Consider the following 18,423-nt stretch of genomic DNA (forward strand, 5'->3'; position numbering starts at 1 on the left):
CTTTTCTGTATGCACAAGAACATATATAATAAAAAGTTTTGAAAAATCAAAACTGGGTACTCAACTAAAGGTCCAGATCTTTTTTTCTTTCCTAATCGACAGCTTTTAATATATGTATCTACTCAATCTTTGAGAGTTTTTAAAACATTTTTGTAATTTATGGAGTGTTTAACATTAAAAAAACTATAAGGAAACTTAAATTATAACTGCTTGTAAAAGAAATGAATGTGTCAAATATTTTAACAATTTTGGTTTCAGGCCTTGGAATAAGAATGTTTGCAAGGAGCTCTAAAAAAAACTTATCCAGATTTATAATCTTAAGAATTTCTAGCTGTGCTAAAATTCAGTATCTTTTTTTTCACCTCACAGTTACTTTTTAAAAAATTTTGTGGTGAGAACATTTAAGATCTACTCTCTTAGCAACTTTAAAATATACAGCACGTGTTAACTATAGTCACCATGCTGTATATTAGATCCCCAGAACTTATTCATTTTATAACTGGAAGTTTATACCATTTGACTGTCTCCCCATTTCCCCCACCCCCGGCCCCTGGCAACCACCAGTCTACTCTTTCTTTCTATGAGTTTGGCCTTTCTGGGTTCCCACATGTAAGTGCAACCATACAGTATTTGTTTTTCTATGTATGACTTACTTTAGTTAGCATATTGCCATCAAAATTTTATCCAAATGGCAGTGTTTCCTTCTTTCCTTCTTTTATGGCTGATTAATATTCCTCTGTGTGTCTTTGTGTGTGTGTGTGTGTGTGTGTGTGTGTGTGTGTACATAGATAGATGAGTATCACATTTTTTTAATCCAGTCATCCATTGACAGACACTTAGGTTGTTTCCATGTTTTGGCTGTTATGAATAATGCTGCAGTGAACATGTGGGGTGCAGATACCTCTTTGTAAAATTCATTATCTTTTAAACAAATGATTTCTAATGGGTGAATAAAGGAAGAAGAAAAAGAATTATAAGAACTATATTTAGAATGCTGGTATTATATTCATCACTAAGATAAAAATCTTATCTTGCCTTATTCTATCTTCATTAGGGAAGAATGCCAACCTCTGGATGCCAGGTGTTGGTGCCATCCATAGGTGGCATCCATAGGTGCCAGAGTAATCCTTGGCACAGATCAGAGTGGTCAGATTAAACCTCAGCACAGCAAATAGCAGCACAGCAAATAGCATGCCCCCAAGTCCCATGAAATGATGGACCCAGATGGAGACCCTGTGCTCAGCGAGTTGCATCATGGGTGAGAAACCCAGGGCCAAGTGTTCAACACCTTAATTCTCATCAGTCAGATTGAGAGCTTGTTTGGAGGTTCCAGCAGGGAAGCACAGATAGTCGTATACCTCTGACTGATGAACAGTCCTCCTCTATCGGAGAAGGTCGTCCTCTTCAACCAAGTGTGCAGCTTCGGGAGTGATGTACATGGAGTGGTGAGGTAGGAAGGTAGGCCCGCCTAGCCAGCCAGATCAGCCGAATCAACTCTGGCGATCAATGGAGTGACAGATGTCACAGCCAGATCACCCTCATATCATCATCAGTCAGACTGAAACAAGATTACACTGGTGCACACGTGAGAAGGGAGCTGAAGTGTCAGGCACAGCCGAGCAGTCCTGCTTTCATCGGGGCATCGGACAGAGCTGAATAGTGCTGCCATCCCGAGGGTGTCCAGCACAGGGGAATAGTTCCAATCTGGCCGCACCCACAGGAGTTTTTCTGTTTTCCTAGCTCAAGGATGAGATGACAAACCCAGCAGCAGGGTCATAGTGTCAACTGTAGCTGCTGCTTGACTCATGTGAACCACGTGATTGTTTTGTGAATGCTGCAGTGCTGGATGAAGGGGACAAAGAAAGCATTAAATGTTCCCACCCCTTCCCCCCCCACCCGCCGCACACACCTCACAGGGATGCAGGCGTTCCACCATCAGGTACCAGGGTTATTGTTCTCTTTCCATGGCCATGAAGGTCATTTGTTCTAAGTCAGTAGCCACTATGTCTCTCTTCACTCACCTGACTCCTACCTCCATGCAGACCTTCTTCCATTTCAGGTGCATGCTGTGATGGAACTTGGTAGAACCAAGAGTTCCCCCACCATCAAGCAGGCCACCGTAGGGATACTCCAGGGCTCATAAGTTTCACCAACTGACTCTTATCCTCATGGCCAGCAGTCTTCCTCCCCCAACAACTGAAACCAAGTGGTAGCAGAAGCAACAGATGCAGTCACCTTCCCTTTGTGGTCCAACTGCCACCTTAAGATGAAGCCAGTGAGGCTTCCCAGGTACTAGCACCAGAGGGGGAAAACGGTGAGGAGTGACTAGAGATTGTCAGGGTGGAATCACAAACACAGAGTCCCAGACTCCCGTTGCTTCCAACCTTTCAGTCCTGACCTTCCCTACACGGCTGTTCCAAAGGAGATGCTCCCTTGGAAGCCTAATAGGCAATATGGCTCCATTCAGTCTCACCCAGGTGTGGACTCTTTCTACCAGTGTCTGCATGGGCCACATGAATGTGCTATTGGCCTGTAGCAATGGCTTTTCAGAGTTCACAGCCCCACAGAGCAGTGTTTTTACTACTAGGTGCCTGACCTGAGAGCTAGAGCATTAGCCACAGCCTGAGTCAGTTGAGCATATAACATGGATGGTCCTTAGCAGTACCGCCTAAGAGAAGAGTAATGCCTATAAGCTTGGCCCATTGTACTGACCAGTCCTTACCACAGTTTTTCTTCCAGACCTGTTGGGGACACACAGGTGCTGCCACCCAGGACACATCATCAGCTTTTAGTTTGGCTGAACCATCAGTAAACCAAGCCCAAGGACCCTTAGGGACACTCTGGAAGTGGGGTCCCTAGGTAGCTGGAGGCTGGCCCTGTGAGTGATCTAGGAGGGGGAGCTACGATGGCCCCTAAACCTGTGGCCCCAATATCTTCATGTGAGGAGGACACACCTGTGGGGCTAAGCACACTATTTTCATTAAGTAAGAAAAGACTGTTGTGCCTTTCCAACACTGGTACCATTGAGTGGACCCAACCTAAGAGAATATCTAGGTGCAGTGTTACCTGGAAGTACTGGGTAAGATGCTCAGTCTCCCCAAGTGCCCACCTAATAGCAGACCAGTAGCTGTTTTACAAATGGAATGTTGTGGGTAGGTGCTAGGGTGGCAGCAAGTCCAGAGTCCCAGGGGATGCCTCCAAGCAGAAGCAGCCTCCCTTCACCAGAGGTGTATGACAAGGGTCCAAAAAGCCAGACTCAGATGGTTACAGTTAATTCCCTTCCTCATATTACTTCATTTCCAATTCTGGCCAATTGAACGCATGGCTGTGAACGAGCTCTGGTATTCAAGTCATAAAAATTTTTATCCTGCTTCCTTGCCCTCCCTTCACCTCATTGTACCCTCATTAGAGACTAAGGCCTCTGGTCTGCCCTGGGGGTGGAGAAACTTCAACCCCCACCCTTAGTCCCCTTTTCTCCTTAAAGGCAGTTAAATCAGAATACATAGTTCATGGTCAAGTGGTAAAGGTGCTGAAGGAAGAATTTGTTTTAAGGCAACCACTTGGCTTCTTAGTTCCTCCAGTAGAGAGAATGATTTCTGTGGAGGGATCTGGTTTCGCAGAGGCACTCTCAGTTCCAACTGGGTCGATGACTAACTGGCTGCTGCCCCCTCCCCCATAACTCAATATCCGGACCAAATCTCTTTGGTCCTCACCCTCTCCGTGTCTTCTGTGCTTAGCCCCTGCTTGAACAGCCATATCCACATTGCTTTATGGGTCCCTTTGGAGGGAATTTGATATTCCCTTACTTAGTTTTGTCTTGCATTGCAGTCTTTGCCTTGTTTGGGTTGCCCATCTTTATCCCAGGCATTTTTTTGGCTCAGGGTCAGCAGTGCCCACACAGAGGGCCTTCGAGTACTAAAAACAAAGGTAGTGGAGTCTTCCACCTGCGGGGGGCAAACCACAACACGCTTTCAGCCATTCTCTGAAGTGAGGGGCTCATCATGAAGGCTTTCATTGTGTCCATTTTGCAGTCAGTCTGGAGCATCTACAGCACTCAGGCTTTGAATAACTTCTTCCATGGTGTTCCATGGCATTTTTAAAATCAGCATTGGGGAAAGCTTTCTGGTTTGGCCATAATGTCATCATTGAAACAGAAATTCACAGGTGCCTGGGTGGCTCAGTCGGTTGAGCGTTCAACTTGGGCTCAGGTCATGATCTTGCGGTTTGTGGGTTCAAGCCCTATGTAGGGCTCTGTGCTGACAGCTTGGAGCCTGGAACCTGCTTTGAATTCTGTGTGTCCCTCTTTCTCTGCAACCCCCCCTTCCCTGCTCGCGTTCTGTCTCTCTCTCAAACATAAACATTAAGAACTTAAAAAAAAATTTTTTTTATCATTTATTCATTTTGGAGAGAGAGAGACAGAGCATGAGCGGGGATGGGGCAGAGAGAGGGAGACACAGAATCCGAAGCAGGCTCCAGGCTCTGAGCTGTCAGCACAGAGCCCGACGCGGGGCTCGAACTCACGAACTGTAAGATCATGACCTGAGCCAAAGTCGGACGCTCAGCTGACTGAGCCACCCAGGTGCCCCAATATTTAAAAATTTTTAAAAATTCAAAGTAGCAAGCCTTGTTGAGGGCATAATTGTGTCCCAGTTACATAGTAGCTTAAAGCATGTGAGACAGCCTAGCTGCTGCCATTCATTCTCACTCCCTCATCACACAGACATACCAGCCAGGTCTTCAACAGCTCTCCAGTCTGTCAGCCAAAGCCATCCCGGGTGTCCCTCACCAGAATGGGTGGATTGAAAACTGATTTTGTTGGACTACAGGTTTGTCCCTGGTGATCTTAGGCTGATTAGGGTAGGATCATTTGGAGTTTCTACCCAGGTATGGTCAAGCCCCTCACTGCTATGGACCAGCACCCTTCATTTGGTAATAATGTACACATCTGCAGCCCCTTGCATCGCATCCACTTGAGGCATCTCTATCCCTAATAACATGGATTTTGCGCTGAATCTGGACCCTGATGATCTCTTTGGCTCTTTGGTTGTCAGATTTGTTATACCATCCTGGGATTTTAGAGTTCTGATCAATCTGTGGTGGCCTCTGATGAAATATGCCTTTTAATACCATCCTCTGTGTTCTGCATGTCCATCATCTTGTATGTTGTCTGAGAACTTAGAGATTGGCCTTGGGAGAGATCTTTGTAAATATTCTGTCCTCCAGGAGGCTGCTGATTTCTCCAGTCAGCAGTTGAAGTGATTTAACATTAGAGTCAAGGTCCCAAGTCATTCATAAGTGATATTTTTATGTTTAACCGAGTGTCAGCTAATGTCCCATGGGGTTTTTGGCTAATGAACATACTAACTTCTGGCATAACTTCACTGAGGGCAATTTAGAATTGTAATGGCCACTTTAGGCAACTTTGACACGAATAAGATTGTTCGTCTGAGAGGGGCTTTAGAACAAAAAGAAAAAAAACTCACGAGGAGACTACCTTGTCTAAAAAAAAAGATAACACATTATTTTCCCATACATTGAGTATTAATAAGCACTGAATTTTCCTGGTATGACTTGATAAAATTACCAAGGCCCTAAGTTATTGGTTAAAACACCTCCAATGACTGTTGTGGATAGGTGTATATAACTGTCAAAATGGGTGTTTAGCTTTTGCAGTGATAATTTCATTCTGAAACCGGTTCCTTCTCTCCTTTTACAGTTTTTCTTTTTCTCTTTGCCTCACTTGGGAAATTTTAAGGATTATCATAAAAATTATTTTGTCATTAGGTGCATATTCTAGGAACATCTAGTACAGATAGTCATAAATGTCTATGAGAAAGAAAAAACATAATAAACTTTCTTTCGCTTTAGAAAACATGACAGACTTAAATAGTGGCCTTTTTTAGTAGACTTACAAGGTGAGAAGAGTGTCTTCTTTTGGTTTTAATCTGTAAAATTATTGCAAGTCAGTGTTCTACTTAAGCAGGCTCCATGCTCAACACAGAGCCCAATGCAGGGCTTGATGCCACGAGTGTGGGATCATGACCTGAGCTGAAATCAAGAGCTGGATCCTCAACCAACCGAGCCACCCAGGCCCCCTATGAATATAATCTAAAAAGTGTATTCAGGGAATCTTGGCTAGAAGGTTCTTGATTTCCTGTCTATTGGTTTTCTCTGGGTCTGGAGAAAGCCAAAGTTGGCTGGGGAGATTAAAGGAGATAATAAAAATAATTATACGATATGCAATATAATAATTACATAATATGTATACAGGAAAATGGATATTATTTGTTAGGCAAATTATTAAGTTTATTAAATTATTAAACTTATTAAAATAGTAATTTCAATGTAATTCATATTTTGTTTAATATGTCAACACTAATTATGTCTTAAAATTAAAGCCCTTGGGGCGCCTGGGTGGCGCAGTCGGTTAAGCGTCCGACTTCAGCCAGGTCACGATCTCGCGGTCCGTGAGTTCGAGCCCCGCGTCGGGCTCTGGGCTGATGGCTCAGAGCCTGGAGCCTGTTTCCCATTCTGTGTCTCCCTCTCTCTCTGGCCCTCCCCCGTTCATGCTCTGTCTCTCTCTCTGTCCCAAAAATAAATAAACGTTGGAAAAAAAAAAAAAAAATTTTAAAAAAATAAAAAAAATTAAAGCCCTTAATTTTATTGTGTATTTACATTGCTATATGTTTACATACAAACACATTCATATGAAGGTATATTTAGGAGTGATGTCACTGCACGTTGCAGAGTAGGGAACTCCAGGGCTGCATCCTCCCCAGAAGAAACCAATGAGCTGGCAAAAACTATCATAATCAGCTTTTGCAAAACACTAGAATCGAGTCAGTTATAACTACCAGAGGAAGGCTTGATGAAGACAACAGCTGCTGTGCTGTGGAAAGAGAACATAGTGGCCTTTTAAATTGCCCACTACGGTCCCCCACACCCTAGATTGGGAGCACCAAGAGGACAGCCGTCCACACTCTTAGTGCAGGTTGCTAGTGCCTAGGAGAGCAGTATGGACCTTATTCTCAAATAATTGTGCTTATGGGTTTAGAATTGTCTGGTAGCTCTCTAAAGGACCTGCACAATGTTTACCTTTGTTTCTGTCAACTCAGAGCATTCCTGGACCTGGGGCACCTTCCCGAGCAGCTTTTGCCAAAAACATTTAAAGGCCCACATATTGGCTATAGCAGCCTGGGAGCAAGGGACAACAGTCAGGACAACAAATAGACCATAAAGCCTAGGAAGGAAGAGATTGGGAAAGGAGATACATGGAGAATTAGGGACTTTTAGAAGCTCCCACATATACCTGGGAATCAGGAAAGCCTCATGTGTGCCCAGGGATGGATACATCCTCAAAAAAACCCTGAAAAGACCCTAAGCTTTTACCTCCAGCTCGACTTCAGGCTCCATACAATCAGGATGTGAAGGCTAAGGCAGAGTCACAAATGGCCTGGCTAAGCATTGGAGAAGTGCTCCCACATTGAGCCAATCTTAGAAGACTGGAAGAGTAGTTTATTTTTTTCTTTTTCCTTCCTTCTTCCCCTTTGTTCTTCTTTCTTCCTCCTCTTTCTCTTCCTCTTTCTTCTCTCCCAGTATTTACAGAAACTCTGCAAAATACTAACTGACCACAAAGCTAACAAAACAGAGGCTTAGGTAGCCATATGTGACAAAGAATACAGATTTTACAAATATAGTTTAGAAAAGTTACTAAACAAGCAACAGCATAGATCAATGGAATAGAGTTGAGAATTCAGAAAGAAACCTGTATATCTATGGCCAGCTGATTTTTGACAAGAGTGCCAAAACCATTGAATGAGGAAAGAATTGTCTCTTCAATAAATGGTGCTGGAAAACTAGGTATACACATGCAAAAGAATGAAATTGGACCCTTACCTTATACTATATACAAAAATTAACTCAAAAATGGATGAAAGATCTAAATGTAAAAGCTAAAACTATAAAACTCTTAGAAGAAAATATAGGGGTAAAATTTCATGACTTTAGATTTGACAATGGATTCTTAAATATGATACCAAAAGCACAGACAATAAAAGAAGAGGGAGATAAATTGGACTCCACCATAATTAGAAACTTTTGCAAAAATGAACTATTGGGACCTCATCAAAATAAAAACTTCTGCACAGCGAAGGAACAATCAGCAAAACTAAAAGGCAACCGACAGAATGGGAGGAGATATTTGCAAATGACATATCAGATAAAGGGTTAGCATCCAAAATCTATAAAGAACTTATCAAACTCAACACCCAAAAAACGAATAATCCAGTGAAGAAATGGGCAAAAGACATGAATAGACACATCTCCAAAGAAGACATCCAGATGGCCAACAGACACATGACAAAATGCTCAACATCACTCATCATCAGGGAAATACAAATCAAAACCACAATGAGATACCACCCCACACCTGTCAGAATGGCTAACATGAACAACTCAGGCAACAACAGATGTTGGTGAGCATGTGGAGAGAGAGGATCTCTTTTACATTGTTGGTGGGAATGCAAACTGGTGCAGCCACTCTGGAAAACAGTATGGAGGTTCCTCAAAAAATTAAAAATAGAACTACCCTATGACCCAGAAATGGCACTACTAGGTATTTATCCAAGGGATACAGGGATGCTGTTTCGAAGGGGCACATACACCCGCATGTTTATAGCAGCACTATCAACAATAGCCAAAGTATGGAAAAAGCCCAAATGTCCATCGATGGATGAATGGATAAAGAAGATGTGGTATATATATACAATGGAGTATTACCCGGCAATCAAAAAGAATGAAATCTTGCCATTTGCAACTACGTGGATGGAACTAGAGGGTATTGTGCTAAGCAAAATTAGTCAGAGAAAGACAAATATCATATGACTTCACTCATATGAGGACTTTAAGACACAGAACACGTGAACACGTGGGAAGGAAAGCAAAAATAATATAAAAACAGGGACGGGGACAAAACATAACAGACTCTTAAATATAAAGAACAAACAGAGGGTTCCTGGAGGGGTTGTGGGAGGGGGGATCGGCTAAATGGGTAAGGGGCATTAAGGAATCTACTGAAATCATTGCTGCACTATATGCTAACTAACTTGGATGTAGACTTAAAAAAATTTTTTAAAAGAATTAAAAACTTGGGTACATCAAAGGACACTATCAAGAAAGTGAAAATACAACTACAGAACAAAAGAAAATTTGTGCTTTGTGAATCATAAATCTTAGAAGAGTCTAGTATCCAGAATATATACAGGACTCTTACACCTCACCCAAAGACAAACCATACAGTTTTAAAATGTGCAAAGGACTTGAATAGACATTTCTCTAAAGAAGACATACAGAAATGGGTGCCTGGGTGACTCAGTCAGTTAAGCCTCCGACTTCAGCTCAGGTCATGATCTCACAGTTCGTGAGTTTGAGCCCTGCTTTGGGCTGTGTGCTGACAGTGGGGAGCCTGTTCAGATTCTCTGTCTCCATCTCTCTCTGCCCCTCCCCTGCTCATGTGCTCATGTGCGCTCTCTCTCAAAAATAAATAAACATTTTAAAAAATGAAGACCTACAGATGGACAATAAATACATGAAAAGATGCTCAGCATCACTAATCATTAGGGAAATGAAAATCAAAACCACCATGAGATACCACTTTCCACCTAGTAGGATGGCTGTTATTTAAAAAAAAAAAAAAAGAAAGAAAATAGCAAGAGTTGGTGAAGACATGGAGAGTTGGAGTCCTCATGCATGGATGATGGAAGTGTAAAATGGTGTAGCTGCTGTGGAAAACAGTTTGGTTGGTCTTCAAAAATGTTAAACGAACAATTGCCATATGATCCAGCACTTCCACTCTTATGTAAATACCCAAAAAGAACTTAAAGCAGGTAAACAAATACTTGCACACGAATGTTCAGAGCAGCACTATTCCTAATAGCTGAAAGATGAAAACAACCCAAATGTCCATTCAACCAGTGAATAAACAAAATGTGATACACACATACATACAAAGGATGTTGTTCAGCCATAAAAAGGAGTGAGATACTGGCATATACTACAACATAGACGAACCTCAAAAATATGCCAAGTGAAAAAAGCCAGCCACAAAAGATCATATATTGTGTGATTCTACATATATGAAATACCCAGAATAGGCAAATCCGTAGAGACAGAAAGCAGATTAGTTGTTGCCTAGGGCTGGAGGGAGGAGAGAATGGGGAGTGAGTGCTTAGTAGGTATAGGGTTTCCCTTTGGGGTAATGAAAATGTTTGGAACTAGATAGAGGTGATAGTTGTACAACACTGTAAATGTGCTAAATGCCATTGAGTTGTACACCTTAAAATAGTTCATTTTACATTATATGAATTTTACCTCGTTATGAAAGTATATTAATTTTTAAAAGGTCTGTAAATGGCAAAAAAGGGTATGTCCAATGTTGATAGGTTTACTTATTTAAAAATGCATATATGGGCGCCTGGTTAGCCCAGTCAGAGGAGTATGTGACTCTTAATCTCAGGGTTGTGAGTTTTAGCCCCACATTGGTTTAAATGAATGAATGAATGAGTGAATGAATGAATGAATGAATAAAACTTTACAAAATAAAATAAAAAGGTATATAAGTACCTTGCTGCAAATTATTACATAGATGACATACAAAAAAAGTAAAATTAGATTTGTTTTTTAATAAAACAACCAGCTACTTCTCTGCGTAGATAACAGAGGGTTTCTGTTGTGAGTTATTTAAAAATCATAGAGCATATTTTGTTAAGACCAAAAACATTCTTTTTACTTTTTGTACTTCTAGCAAAGTCTTGAATAATTCTGACAAAAGTTTTTTTATTTTTTTTAAGTTAAATTCCTTTTTAAAATAACACTGCTAATTATTACTGTGGTTTAAATATGTATATATATATACATATACATATATATATATATATATATATATATATATATATAACTGAATTTGGGGTTTAAAAACTATGATTGCACAGTTAACAGGAAATAATATTTCTCCCAAGGACATACTATAGGTATAGAATGTCATAATAACCACCTTCTTTGGGTGACTAATGCTGCCATACTAATGGAGAAATTTTAGTCTCTAAAATTATAGGCTATCAGAAACTTTGCTTTTTGAAAATATATCTTTAAAAATAAAGCGTCCCAGGGGCGCCTGGGTGGCTCAGTCGGTTGAGCGTCTGACTTCAGCTCAGGTCATGGTCTCGCAGTTTGTGAGTTCAAGCCCCGCGTCGGTCTCTGTGTTAATAAACAGTTCAGAGCCTGGAGCCTGCTTCAGATTCTCTGTCTCCCTCTCTCTCTCTCCACCTCCCCTGCTCATGCTCTGCCTCTCTCTGTCTCTCAAAAATAAATAAATGTTAAAAACAAAAAAATAAAAAAATAAAAAGCATCCCAGGGGCACCTGGGTGGCTCAGTCAGTTAGGCGGCCAACTTTGGCTCAGGTCACAATCTCCCGGTTTGTAAGTTCGAGCCCCCGTGTTGGGTTCTGTGCTGACAGCTTATAGCCTAGAGCCTGCTTTGGATTCTGTGTCTCCCTCTCTCTCTGCCCCTCCCCAACTCTGTCTCTTTCTCTCTCTCTCAAAAAATAAATATTAAAAGAAATTTAATAAATAAAAAATAAGTAAAGCATCCTATTCTTGCTTGGAGAATCTTAAGTCACTTTGATCTAGAGAAACAGCTGCAGTTTTCACCCTAGGTGCAGAGCTTCAGGTAAGCGCTCTGGCTTCAACATTCTGCGTATATCCTAACTTGGTAGATTCCAAGGAATCCAAGGGTATACTTTGCTGCTTAGAACTGATGTTGGTCCCTTTACACACAACCTTGCTTTAAGCCTCCTGCTTCATTTAAATTTCACCTAAACTCTACCCTCCCCCCAAATTCTATAAAGACTCTATCTTACCCTTCATTTTTTAAAATGTCCCATGGTTCCTCTGATGTGACCTCCCTCATTGCAGTGGGTCAGTGAACCTGATTTTGTTGTACTCTAAGCTTGTTTTTGGTAGCCTGATGGGGCTAACAGAGTAAAATTCCTACTTCCACACATGTCAGAAAAGTAGGCAACAAGATTCAATCAATCACAAGACGTTTTATTACAGCATAGCAAGCAGTAGGAGCATCTGCATAGCAGTGGCAGTTCCTGTGCCCCCAAGTCTCATGTTGTGACGTGAGGGGCTACACGCATAGTGGATCGTGCCACAGCTGAGAAACTCAGTGCCAAGAACTCAGCATGTTCTGTAGCAAGCATCAAACAGGGCAGTTCCCCTTTCCCAGGGAGCAGTGACATTGTAGTCATCTTGTGGTCACCCTGACCAAGCTAACTGTGTGTGTGACTATACAAACCAGTCAGTATCAGGGGATGGTTAGGCCTTAGCAAGGCAATGTAAGGATGCTTCAGCCCTGTGGTGACCACCTCTCCTATAAACCAGTGAAAATATTTGTATTGAATGCATTTTTACTTCAAAAACCTTTAGCCCATTATTTCTAGAGATTTTTGAAGAAGATAGAATGAGTCAAAAGGGAAGGAAACTCCTAATTCTAAGCCAAAAGCAAAGTTTAGAGAGAAAACAATGCTCCTTGGAAAACGTGACTTATAACTTTGGTTTTTGTTTGATACTTATGAAGGATGCCAAACTTACTTCCTCTGGACGTTATCAAAAGATTGTTGAATTGGTTACTATCAAGAGATAGGTAGTGGTATAGCAGCGTATTCACTAAACCAAAGGTCCAAAATAAGATTGCCAAATATGATGACATTGTTGATTCTTCACTAATTTCCTTTATATATGTTTCCTTAATCTTTCAGAGTTTTCTATTTTTGCCAACTCAAACAACCAGAAATGTATGTGTTGTGTTGGAACCTAGACTACATTGAGCCCAAACGATTTGATTTTGAGGGCCACCAAGATATAAAAATACATGTGGATACATCTATACCTTGAAATCTGATTTTGGGTTAAGCTTATATCATCCCCTGGAATCACTGTAGGTGACAATATTTTCACTGCACGAAACTTAGAGCACATTGCTTTACATGTGGCAGTGGGGTAACAGTTCTGTCATGCTGAATTTCCATATTGGCCATTGTTGTGTTCAATTATTCTGATATTGTATTTCTGTTATTTTTTAAATGTTTATTGATTTTTAAGACAGAGAGAGAGTGCAAGTAGGGGAGGGACAGAGAGAGAGGGAGACACAGATCTGAAGCAGGCTCCAGGCTCTGACCTGTCAGCACAGAGCCCAGCACGGGGCTCAAACTCACAAACCGCGAGATCATGACCAGAGCTGAAGTCAGATGCTTAACTGACTGAACCACCCAGGTGCCCCTGTAGGTCGTTATTTAATGCCAAAGTATTTTCTCTTTGACAACAGAACACTTTTGCAGATAGAACAAATAATAAATAGATTTAAGAGACCATGCAGAAACTTGTATTGATGGATAGTGCCACTGAACAGTAAAGCATCTGTCTTTGGTATGTAGTTGTCACAGCCCATTCAGCCTTTCCCACATCTGGTCCTACCTCAGCCAAATACTAGATTAGGTTTTGAAATCATTAGGACTGTGGACACTGACTTGAGAAAAACAGAATAAATGAAACTCTGCCCAAATAAAAATGAATTCTACTTTTTTTTTTTAATTCTCAAAGCCAGAATATCTTCCATTGTATCAGCTAGGAATGATTTTGGCTGCAAGAACAGACAGTGTGGCTAATGATGGACAGGAGTTCATTTTTCTCACATAACAAGGTGTCTGGAGATTTGTGGCTGCTGGGGAATTGGTTTAATGTCTCAACTGTATCAGGATCCTCTGCTCTATAAGTTCATGTTTGCAAGATGGTTGCTGTAACTCCAGACATGGCATGAAATAGAGAAAAAGAAAACGGACACAGGATATTTGTCCTTTTCGTTATAAAGCAAAACTCTTCCAGGAGTCCTCCGATAGATTTCTGCTTATAGTTCATCAGTCACACAGTGAAACATGGCCACTAATGGCTGCAAGGGAGACTGGGAAACCAAGGCTTTTTGTAGCCTCTAGAATGGAGACAAGGAGGGGGCAAAAGCAGATGGGTACAGACCTGGGGTTACCCTATCAACACATGTGAAACACATGTAACTTCTATGCTATTCAGTTCTATTCTGTGTGACACAGGGCAGCAAAATTAAGGAGAAAATCAAAGAATTTCTGTCTGCCTGGAGTTCATAATGTCCTTTCATCTATTTTCCCAAAATAGAAATCAAAGCTACTATTCAAGCTTTATTTACTAATATTTCCTTTAGTGTACTGTATGATCTGACCCAATTTGATTTCCTGCCTCCATGCATTTTCTCAGGCTGTTAGCTCAGCCTGAATAGACCTCTTCCCATTTCTACAAATTAAACATCTTATTTGTTCTTCAAAACCTAGCTCAAATATTATTTCTCTCATAAAGTGTTCCCTACTCTCCCCAGCTTGAAATTATCTGTGAGCTCCAAAGACACATTCTTATTGCCTAAAATAACAATAGCTTGAGTTCTTTACCTAGACCATCTCAATCTTCACAACCACCCAGTGAGGTAGGTACTATTGTTATTCGATGGTTGTTGAAACTGAAACTTAGGAAGATGAAGTAATTCAGTCAAGAACACACTGCTTGTAAGTAAGTGCTAGTGTGAAGATTTAACCCCAGTTCTATATGATGCCCAAATCCATTCTCTTAACACTATGCCATACTACTTTCTTTACCCACTGGTTGCAAGAGGGTAAATTAAGCTAGGAACAGAGTCTTATTCTCCTCTAACTAGCCTCCCCTCCTTTACTCATTCACTGCCTTGATATTCAGAGGCACTCAGAAAGTTATTAAATAAATAAGTAAAGCTGGGGGTGCCTGGGTGGCTCAGTCGGTTGAGCGACCGACTTCGGCTCGGGTCATGATCTCACGGTTTGTGAGTTCGAGTCCCGCGTTGGGCTGTGTGCTGACAGCTCAGAGCCTGGAGCCTGCTTCTGATTCTGTGTCTCCCTCTCTCTCTGCCCCTCCCCCACCCATGCTCTGTCTCTGTCTCAGAAATAAATAAACATTAAAAAAAACTTTTTTAAAAAATAAGTAAAGCTGAAGGCTCTGCCAATATGGCAGCAAAGTAGTACGCAAGAAGGAGATTCAAAACCAGACTGTCTGGGTTTGAATCTTGGCTTATTTGAGCAAGTTATTTACCCTGTACCACAATTTTGTTGCCAGTAAAATAGAAATAATGTCTCTGTCTTACAGAGTTATTTTTATTAGGTTTAAATAAAATAATACATATAAAGTACTTAAAACAGTGTTGGCACAAAGTAATTGCTTGATAAATGTTAGCTACTATTTATTTTTTCAATAGCCCTTTTTCAAATTGAGATTAAAGATGGTAAGAATAGAGGGACCATTTTCAGATGGGCCTACCTAACAGGCTGTAATGTAAATGGATTGCTACAAATAATTTACTGAGTAGTTCTGTTTGTTTAATTCTGGTTACATTATTTCAATGTATTTTTAATAAACAAGTAGCATCAATAAATACCTATATCGTTCTAAGTCCACACCCTACCCCGACAAAACAAGAACTCTAACATGCATTCAGTTTCCTCTGCTACCTGTGCTCCTCACATATAGAAATCACCTGGGGATTTAGTTGGACTGGTTTCTGTTGGTTTTTTTTGGGGGGGAGGGGGGTGGTTGTTTTTGCAGTACACAGCAATATTGACTTAGATTTGTTTTCTTTTTTCTTCTTGCCTCATTTTTATTTTGACAAAGTACATCTTGAAATAATTCTTTCAAAAATAGTTTACATGTCTAGACACTGAGAAATTTTGCAGTTGTTAGGCTCTGGGAAAAACAATTTAGAGGTGCTAAAGAGAAATGTTTCATTTAGCTCTCAAGGTTGAATGCTAGTGAGGCTTGGTATAAAATTCTAGGATCAAAACAGTTTTCCCTCAGAACTTTCAAGATATTGTCTTATAGCATCCATGGTTGTCAATTTTATTCTCATTTCTGTATTAGTAACCAGCTAATTTTTCTCTGAATGCTTTTGGATTTTCTTTAAATTATAAGATGTATATAGGTGGAGGATTTTATAAAAAATCCATGTGTGTGCTTGGTGGGACCTGATGGCCTGAAGACTGACATCCTGAACTCTGATAATGTTATTATTTCTTTATATATATAGTTTGTATATGTGTGTGTATATGTGTATATATATATATATAAACTTTATTATTTTGAGAGACACAGTGCATGAGTGCTGGGGTGGCGGTGGGGGGGGGTGCAGAGCAGAGAGAGAGAGAGAGAGAGAGAGAGAGAGAGAGAGAGAATCCCAAGCGGGCTCCATGCTGACAGCAGGGCTCAATCTCACACACTATGAGATCATGACCTGAGCTGAAACCAAGAGTTGGACACTTAACCGAATGAGCTACCCAGATGTCCCCATTATTTTTTTTATTCCTTCCCTTCCCTTTCACTGTTTTACCATGAATCACAATCATGTGGATATTTAAACTTCTGAATCTATTTTCTATGTCCTTTGGTATGTCTTTTCATTTTTTTGTCCCTATGCATTGTATTCTGGAAAAATCATCTGGCTCATTCTTCATCTGTGTTTAAGACTGAAATTAAGCCAGTATACACTGTTAGGTCATACTATTCCAAGTCTTACTGGTTAGGCATATATTCTGATTATTCGATAACTGTGTCATACTAGTCAGTAAATATTTTTAAAATCATTCTTAGGTGTGTTTGTTATTCTTTTTAGCCCATCTCTTGAGTTTTTTATTTCTTTTTTTTTTAAACATTTATTTTTGAGACAGAGAAAGACAGAGCATGAACGGGAGAGGGTCAGAGAGAGGGAGACAAAGAATCCGAAATAGGCTCCAGGCTCTGAGCTGTCAGCACAGAGCCCGACACAGGGCTCGAACTCACAGACCGTGAGATCATGACCTGAGCTGAAGTTGGACATTTAACCGAGTGAGCCACCCAGGCGTCCCGAGGTTTTTATTTCAATGATCATATATTTCACTTCTAAAAGCTCTAGCTGTATCTTTTCTCTCATGTATATCATCTAGAATATCTCTGGGATATTATACTTAATTCTAAAGTCTTCTTTAGTTTGCTGTGTTAATTATTTCTAACATTTGGGGAGTTGGCTAATTTTCTTTCATGGTTGTTCTTGATTTTGTGCTTATATTTCCTTCAGATACTCTGTTATTCTGTCTATGGATTTTTGTTCCATGTAATGGATTTGGCATTGTTAGCAGTAAGGGGTTCTAGATAGGTTTCAGTTGTGTGAATTAATCTGTAGCACAATTCTTTCAGTACTAAAACATACAAGTATTTTTGCATAAACATTATCATGGCTATATAATTACCTGCCACATAGGATTAAGGCCTCCTTTATGAGCTGGCAATGCTATATGGGAAGTTTTGAGGGGAGGGAGTCTCCCTGAAAAATCAAAATTCCAGGAATATCCCTTTTCTGGATTTGAAGTCCATATTTACACTGCCCACATGGTTTGGTAATCCCAAAATAGGGAAAAATGTAAAAAATTAGACCTGGTCCTAAAGGACCTGTTGCACCAATTATCAGTTTATTGACTTTAAGCTTTAAATCTACCTTTCTTTGTCCTGTTTTGTGATACCGGACCTTGTAAACATTTCTCCTTGGCTGGACAGTATAATGTTAGGCTTTGTCAGGTGAGGGTGCTGGAGGAACAGTGCAAGGAAGCAGAGGCAAGAGCTTATCTTTCTGGTCTGGAGTGGGTTTGTTTTTTTTTCCTGAATCTATCATGCAACTGCCCGTGGTATGCAGAAGACCAAGTGGTGCTCATTCAGCAATTTACACCAGATTCCAAGCAGGCAGCATCCTTGCTAGCAGTGTATAGGAGGCCCAGGGGCAGCCTGCGTCCAGTGACTTTCCCTTGCACCCAAACAGGCAGGTGCCTGTCTTCTAGCTCTAGCTCTCTAGCCCCAGCACACCAGCACCCTGGTGAGCAGCTCCCTGTTTGCCGGCCTTGGCCTGCCGGTTATGGGCCAGCTCTGATCTGTTCTACCTCAGAGGACTCCTTCACCATCCGGTGGGCTGCAACCCACCCTCTCTGCCAAGGTCCGAGTCCCAGCCTGAGTTGGTGGTAGAAGGGGCAGTGCTTTTTCAAGTCCTTGGATCTTCTCCCTCAACTCTAGAGGTAATAGCTGCTCCCTGTAATGCTATTCCTGTATTCTTCAGAGTTCTCTTTTATCCTTTTAGTAATAACCTCTAGCTTGTTAGTAATTATTTGTATTAATTATGTTCAAATCACTGGCATGGTTTCTGTGTCCTGACTGGACTCTAATTGATACACCTGGTAAAAGTAAATGCCAAGAGCCCAGGTTGCATTGGCTACACATAGAAAAAAAAATGCCACCAACACAC

The 18,423-nt window shown here is 40.9% G+C and overlaps 1 long non-coding RNA gene across 1 annotated transcript in view; it reads left to right on the plus strand.

Annotated features, from left to right (window-relative positions):
• The window catches only part of LOC124509688 (uncharacterized), a 111,600-nt gene that overhangs the window by 5,454 nt on the left and 87,723 nt on the right, over positions 1–18,423 (plus strand). The window lies entirely within an intron of this gene.

This window comes from Lynx rufus, unplaced genomic scaffold (genome assembly GCF_022079265.1).
Source record: "Lynx rufus isolate CCGP_SWC_20201006 ecotype Redwood Valley unplaced genomic scaffold, mLynRuf1.p SCAF_14, whole genome shotgun sequence".
Lineage (NCBI taxonomy): Eukaryota > Metazoa > Chordata > Mammalia > Carnivora > Felidae > Lynx > Lynx rufus.